Here is an 8,172-nt window from a genome sequence, read left to right as displayed (position 1 = left end):
ATCTGGGATGAACTCGTTATCAGTATCACTAACAAGGGAGGCAAAACTCTTCTCCTGACCCTCTTGACTAGGAATAGTCCTATCGGCCATTATCTAATCCTACAAGTAGAAAGGAAAAAGAGGTCGCTATCTTCATTCTATAAACTTAAGTATTCTTGACTCTCTCGAGCTATATACTCATATAGATGCTTACTGATTCTAACCCGTGGGCCCTAGGAACATCTAATCCTAGACGCTCTGATATAATTAAATGTAACACCCTAATCGGATTCGACCCAAAGATGGTATAGTTAAAGAATTACATGAACCTTTGAAGTGTGATACATGCATCACAAGGCTCACATCAAAGGAATAATAAATAACACTTTCAAATGATCCACTCATCCAAGCCTTGGAAAAGAAGACTATAATAGAAGTATACTTATGACGACTTTTTCAATGGGATCCAGATCTTATTTGGTTAACATATCTTCTAGATATATGGCCGTTTGTCTCTTATATTTCCAAATTTTCTTGAATTCCATCAATTCGATATCAGAAACTCAATATATGGTTATTTTAGTGAAGATAGTGCATGCAAATCCTATATGAGATTTTGTAAATATTACTAATTTCAATATTTTTATTGATTATATATAATATAATTTAACATAGGATGATGCATTATAATTTAGGATTATAATTATTTTTTTATTGGGAATTAAGGTTGAGTTAAAACATTATTCTTAGTTTATTATTATTTTATTAGGAATTAGAGTTAAGAGATGTTTAGTTTGTTATTACTTTATTCATTAGTTATTTAAGACCATTAGAACTCATCCCCTATATAAACAAGGCTTCATTAAACTATGTAAAATAGATTTTTTTCGATTAAAATACAACGATAGTTCATTTTTGCAAGTGTTGATTGCATTGTGCCTTCGCAGCTTCTTATCCTGGAGTTCTTTCAAGTTCTTGTGAGGGAGATTAATCTTCACACTCCAATTTTCCTTTTCATCGCCACTAGGAGGTTTAATGAGAGACATATTATCAATTTTACCTTTTCATTGAGAATAGGAGGGTTCGATAGGACACTTATCCATCTATTTTCACAAATCCATCCTCACCATCATCATCTTTACCATTCACCTTTATAAGAGATATCATTTGATTTATTGGTTATTATACTTTATTCTAAATTTGTTTATCTTTTGTTTATCTTGTTATAATCTTGTTTCTTACATTGTTTCTAGAACCTAAAAGAAACTCTAAAAGACCCTAGTTGTTACCACCACCTTCCCTTATTTATCCCGCTTTGTTCTTTATAGAGTCTAGAGCTTTCTAGGTTTGATTCTTCAACAAGAGCAACGTTTATTAATATGTCATCACTTCCCTACCAATTGGTATCAGATTTGGGTCGATTCTTGAAAAGAATCAAGCAATCTTACTTGTTCTTAAACAGAAAACCGCCAAGGTACCCCAACGGAGCTAGTTCACAAAAGATTATCATTTTAGGTTCTTTTTTATAATTTTAATTTAGATTCAAATCCTAATTTTTAATTTTCTATTTATTATAAATAAAAAAGAAGAAGAAAAAAATGCAAAACTAATTCACAAAAATTCAAAAATTGCAAACAAAGGAATTTAGTGTTGATTTTCTCCAGATCTCATATTCATGTTAATAGTAATCTCCAGTCCAATATTAACCCTAATCAGAGTACACTAGAGCCTTCAAATATATCATTCAAGTTTCATTGGCATATATAGTATACAATGTTATCGAATTTCTTGAAAATTATACAGGAAGAATTTCATGGTGAAAATTTCCATATTGAAACCACATCTATTGAAGATCATTCACAAAAAAAATAAAACTTTGTGGACTCACTATAATATCCCAAAAACAATTTAGTGACCAAAATATAACTTTTGAAAGTTTGGCCAAAGTATAAAACATGAAAAAGTTCAGGGACCTAAGTGGTAATTTACCTAAAAATATTTATGCAATAAATGGATAGTTTACTATTGAAAGTGGGGTTTTATTGAAATTATATTCTTAATCCGGAAATTTATGTTGAAAACTAGAAAGATTTAAAGTCCGGTAAGAAATCGGTAAATCGGTTCGAATAGAAATTTCAGGAAAAATTGAAGGATCATAAATTAGGCTTAAAATATTATTTCCAGATTTTAAAATGATGGAAAATGATATAAACCATTGGATTTGAGGATTTAATTCCATGTTAAATTTGGACGTAGGATTAAAGTGGTAAGATTGTAATTTTTGGAAATTTCAAGGGTGAGACGGTAAAGAGGGAAATAATTAGTCCATCTTTCACTTGTGGAAGATGATAAGGTTGAGGTGTCTTGCTTTTATGGCAAATATGAGGATTCGTTAAGGGTAATTTGGACTTTTCTCAATTAAATGAATAAAATATTCATTTAAGGTTAAATTAAAGGTAAATTAAGACGAAATTTATCTAACGTTTCATCAAACTTGTTCATCTTTTTCTTCCAAGGCCATGAGCTTCCTCCATAGGTGAGAGAAATTTTCTTTTCAATTTTTTAGAAATTTCCTTTGGATTTGTTAGAAATTTCCTTTGGATTTTGGCAGGTATTAAAAGTTGAAAATTACAAAATAGTCCTCAAATTTTTCTAAAGCTTGTAGAATACTTCCTACATCATTTCTAGTATTTTAATATTGAAAGTTTAAGTGGTAAAATGGTGAAGGACCATTTTATATATGTTCAAAAAGTTGGTGCCAAAATTAAAAAGAATTAATAAGTATTAAAGTATTTGGTGGTGAATAGGTTTCAAGTATGATTATGAAATTTGTTTTAGAAATGTATTTATATTAGAATAATACTAACATATGCATTGATATGAATTTATGATTTTGTACAGATCAGGATTGATTGTGTTCAAAATAACTCGAGTATAAAAATGACTATGTTGGAGCATAGTGAAAAAAAATCTTTTGAAAATATAAAGTGTCAAGGTGAGTGCAATGCATGCATGATATTATACATGGATGTTTTATACATAAGAGGAAAAACTTGTGATAAGCCTACCTTATTTATATTAGCATGAAATTTATATCAATCATCATATTATTGACATATCTTAAAAATATTAAGATGGATATTATAATGCATTGATTATTCTTGTGGTGGTGATATGCCATAAATGATATTTCGAGTATGAACTTCCCATTGCTGAAATCACATTGAAATACTTTGCCATTGATGAATTGATTCATAACTAGATGCCCAAGTATACTATTGAGGTTCAGTGGTATTAATGGCATGCCATACAGTCTAACAACTGCAAAATTTAAGAAGTACTAATATGTATAGTGAAGACACATAGTACAAGTTAGGTGGGCAAGGCCCGACCTCAGCACTACGGTGCAATTTATTAGGTGAGCATGGTTCGACCTTAGCACTATTACACAATATTCGAATCCTATACCGAGTTCCTCATAGATTAACAAATTGTGCTATAGTTATTGATTAAATGATTATATTTATATAATGTCATGTTGATTTTGGAAGGTATGGAAATCTTATGGTATTGGATGATGACATTTAATTTTATGCATTAAATGATTGTTATTATCTTAATTGCCTCACTAAGTATATGCTTAGCGTATGTTGATTTTCACGTCTAGGTAAAGATCAGGAGTAGAAGTAAGAGTACAGAGAAACATCAAGCATCGAGGAGTATAATACAATATCAATAAGACATATTTTGATGTGATTTTGACTTATTTAGTGGCATGTACTTATAAATGTCCTAGTTGCTCTGTTAACTGTTTTGGATATGGTTGTAATGGCTAAACTATATTGTTTCACTTTATTTCTTCATAGATGATATTATTCAGTATTACAATTATATATGGACATATTTGATATATATATATATATATATATATATATTATGATTACTATAAGATAATTTTATGTGATTTAATATTTTATAATAATAGCTATGGAAAAGTAAATTTTATCCACTTTGAATTGGGAAATGTTTTAAGTAATTCATGTGACATATATAACTTCTATTGGTATATGTATATGAGTCGTAGGTGTTACAATCACCGTTCAATAGAGTCTACTGGATACTACTGAAGGTATTTGGTTCTAACTATTTACAGGTGGTTTCTACACACATCGAATGACATTCAAGAATTTTCTAGGAGTTTTAGACACCGATAACCCCTTAAAAACATTGCTCAATTTGACCAGTGTTTTCTAGGTTTCTGGTTTGGATTTTTTTTCTTTGACTCTTAATGCTTTAGGTTCTTTTCTTTTCCCTTTTATTTATCTTTTAAATTATCTAACACATTAGCTTCCTTGTGTTAGTAGGACTAAAGAGTTTGCATACTTTTTCCTTCTTTTCATTCTCGTTCTCTTGCAATCTAACCCTTGTTTGGCCTCTTAGAGCTTTTATGTTTTCTTACTGCCTTTGTTAGTAATCAAACTCCGATATGAACTATGGAAGAATACTTGGTAAAGTGAGTTTTAAATAGTACAAGATCAGCTTACTTGCCTCTCACTGTGTTACTTTCTTGGAGTGACTTGTGAGGTTTATTGCTTTGTTGAATTTTTTTCTTTTATTTTTATTTTACTTTAACTGTTTTCGTTGAGTGTTGTGATTTTCAGGATGTTTGAACCATGACAATTTTTCAGATATGATTCTATGGTTATACGTCGGTCTTTAAACACTGAATATATGAAATAAGATGATATTCAAAGAAAAAACTTATTCCATTCCCGATGTTTGATACAATGTAAACCTTACTCTATAATCATTGGTAATGGAAGTTGTACAAACATGGTGAGTAGCTACTTGGTAGAGGCACTCAACCTGCCTTGTCAATAATATCCAAAACCATATTGTCCGCAATGGATTAATAAATAGTCCGAGATGAAAGTCACCAAAAAATGCCTCATAAAACTACATATGGGCAAATATTGTGACAAAATTTGGTGTGATGTAATTCCAATGCAAGCTTCTCACATCCTTCTTGGAAGACCATGGCAATACGACAATGATGTTACCTACTATGGTAAGGCAAACAAATACACTTTGAACCTAAACAGTAAGCCTTACAGTCTCAGTCCAATGCCACCAAAAGAAATCCTCAAAGATCAAATGAGAATTTCAAAGGAGGTAGGGAAAGAAAAAAAATAAAAAAGATGAGAAAAAGGCAAAAGCAAAAGAGGTCACTAGTTATAAAAGCCAAAAGAATGACCCATGAGAGGTGTGTGAACCTAATTATGAGAAAAAAATAGTGACTCAAAATCTATTTGTGAGCATAAAAGAATTGAGAGAGATCCTTATTTATAAACAACCTTGTATCCTTGTTTACTTTAGGGAATTAATTGTTTCAATTTCTAACATTAACAAGGATTTGTCAGGTGTGTTTTCATCTCTTTTATAGGATTTTCGAGAAGTGTTAGGTGATCCACCAGACGGATTACCACGAAAAAGAGGAAAATAACACCAAACCAATCTAATTCAAGGTTCTATTATACCTCGTTAAACATACAATTTCGAAGAAACAAAAGTGTTAGATTTGTTACAAAAAGTCTACATCCAGGAAAGCCTTCGTCGTGACGCCATCTTAATGATGAAACATGATTTGAACAACTCCATAGGCTTTATAGTTAATGCACAGGGAATCTATGTAAATGATGAAAAATTGAAAGCAACACGGGACTGGCCCATACCATCTTCCATCACAAAGAGTTGTTAAATTGTGCTAGGTGACCCTCTTAACAGGTTACCACCTGAAAGCCCTAATCACTATGCCATATCAATGAAAAGTCACAATTTACGAGAGTTCAAAGGTAAGTATTTTATTAATCATTTTAATGATATTGTAACCTAATTCTTCTCCTTCTTAAAAGGTAAGACTCTTGAAGTTGTCATTCATACTAAACACAACTCCTTTAAGTTCATAAAAGATCGAGATAAGTAAAACAAAGTAGACGATAGACTGCCATGAAGGTTATGAAGTCCCCAAATCTCCTCTGTATAATTCTTAATTCATGAACTACACTTAGGATACTTAATGGATTACTTTAAAAAACCAGTTGACATGGTATTTCAATACTCATTCTAGCCACACACGGGTTAAACCCTGGAGAGAATATATGAAGAAATCATAAAGAAAGCCAACAGTAGCTGACGCCATGTTAAATTTCAACCTAAACAACAAATTACAAGACTTGTATGCAAAAGAGGATATCAAGACTACAAGAAATCAATCCCTAAAAAGAACAAACCTCGACTAAAATGCATAAAGACACATCACATTGATCCATATTCGAAGAGGATAATACATGCTTCTTTGGACTAATGTTTCTACTTAAACCTTTTAGAAGAAAAAAGTCTCTAAGATTCAGAGCATATCTATTCGGTAAGCATAATGTGAATGAATCATTAAACGATTCAAATATTACTCCCTTTAATGTTCCATATTCGACATTGAATATTTTTGAAGAAAGGGAGGATGATAAATGCATCACAAGGCTCACATCAAAGGAAGAAGTAATAACTCTTCCAAATGATCCACTGGTCCAAGCCTTGGAAAAGAACACCAGAACAACAGTAGACTTGCTATGACTTTTTGAATAGGATCCTAATCTTATTTAGTCAACATTTCTTCTGTACATACGACCTTTTGTCTCCTATATTTCCAAAGGTTCTTGAATTGAATCAATCTAACATCGATAACTCAAGATATGACCATTTTAGTGAAGACAATGCATGCAGAAAATCCTATACGGGATTAATACGAGATTTTATAAATATTACGAATTTTTAATATTTTATTGATTATTTGTAATGTAAATTAACATAGGATAATGCATTATATTTTAGGATTATATTTATTATTTTATTAGGAATTAAGGTTGAGTTAAAACATTATTCTTAGTTTCTTATTATTTTATTAGGAATTAGAGTTAAGACATGTTTAATTTGTTATTATTTATTCATTAGTTATTTAGGACCTTTAGAACTCATCCTCTATAAAAAGTAGTGTCAACACGCCTTTTCGTCCTACTAGGATTCAAACTCCTAAAAATAGGATAGAATTTTGCTAGGATTCAAACTCCTAAAAATAGGATAAAGTTCTACTATTATTTAAACTCCTAAAGATAGGATCCACAAGCATTATAAATAGTCATTATATATCACTATTGTAACACATTCGGAGGAGGATATATGAAATACCAAGAAAAAAATTAAAAGCAACTCGTAACCATTTTTCGAAGCATTTATATTTTGAAAGGTAAAGTTCATACCTTCGCATGTTATTTTTCCTTACCCTTGCTGTGTTTTGATTTCGAAAGAAAACTGAGAGAAGTGTTTTTGGCCGATGAACAGGGGCATTTTCAAGATCTATTTTTGTAGATCTAGTCCCCGAGGATTGTATTTTTGAAAAACTATTTGGATTTTTATAAACGGGTCGTGTGGATCCGCGTGTTTTGTCCTTTTTTTCTTCGATTGGCTTTTAATTTTGACCCGTAATTCATTTTTTATTTTAATTTAACCCTTATTATTTATATGTATATATGTATATATTTAATTATATTTAATTTATTTATTTATTTATTTTTCATTTTTCTTTACGATATATTATATTATTTTCCTATTATTATATATATATATATATATATATATTATTTTATCTATGTTTACTTATTTACTATGTTTTTTTTACTATATTTTCCTAACGTTATATATATATATTCTTACTTTATTTTATTTTATATTTCTATGATTACTATTTTTTTAGTTAATATTATATGTATATTTATTTTTTATTTATTTATTATTATTATTACTATTTAGTATTTTATTATATTATACATACATTTTTATATTTTTATATACATATTTTTTATTATTTTATTTATACTATTTATTTATTTTCATTATATTTTTAGTTTCTTTACTCTTATTATTATTTTTCTTTTTAAAAAAAAACACTTTACCTTTTTTATTCTTTTTGTATATATATTTTATCTTCATTTATTTTATTTTATTCAATTTCATTTTTTTTTCATCCAATTATTTTATGTTTATTATTATTGGTTTCATTTATTTCCTTGGTTTACTCTTTAGTTTTGTTACTTTCTTTTATTATTATTATTTTCTTTTAAAATCTTATTTTTTAAGGGT

Source organism: Hibiscus syriacus, unplaced genomic scaffold (genome assembly GCF_006381635.1).
Source record: "Hibiscus syriacus cultivar Baekdansim isolate YM2019G1 unplaced genomic scaffold, ASM638163v2 tig00014444_pilon, whole genome shotgun sequence".
Taxonomy (NCBI): Eukaryota; Viridiplantae; Streptophyta; class Magnoliopsida; order Malvales; family Malvaceae; genus Hibiscus; species Hibiscus syriacus.
The sequence above is the reverse complement of the archived record's forward strand: the minus strand, read 5'-3'. Positions refer to the sequence as shown.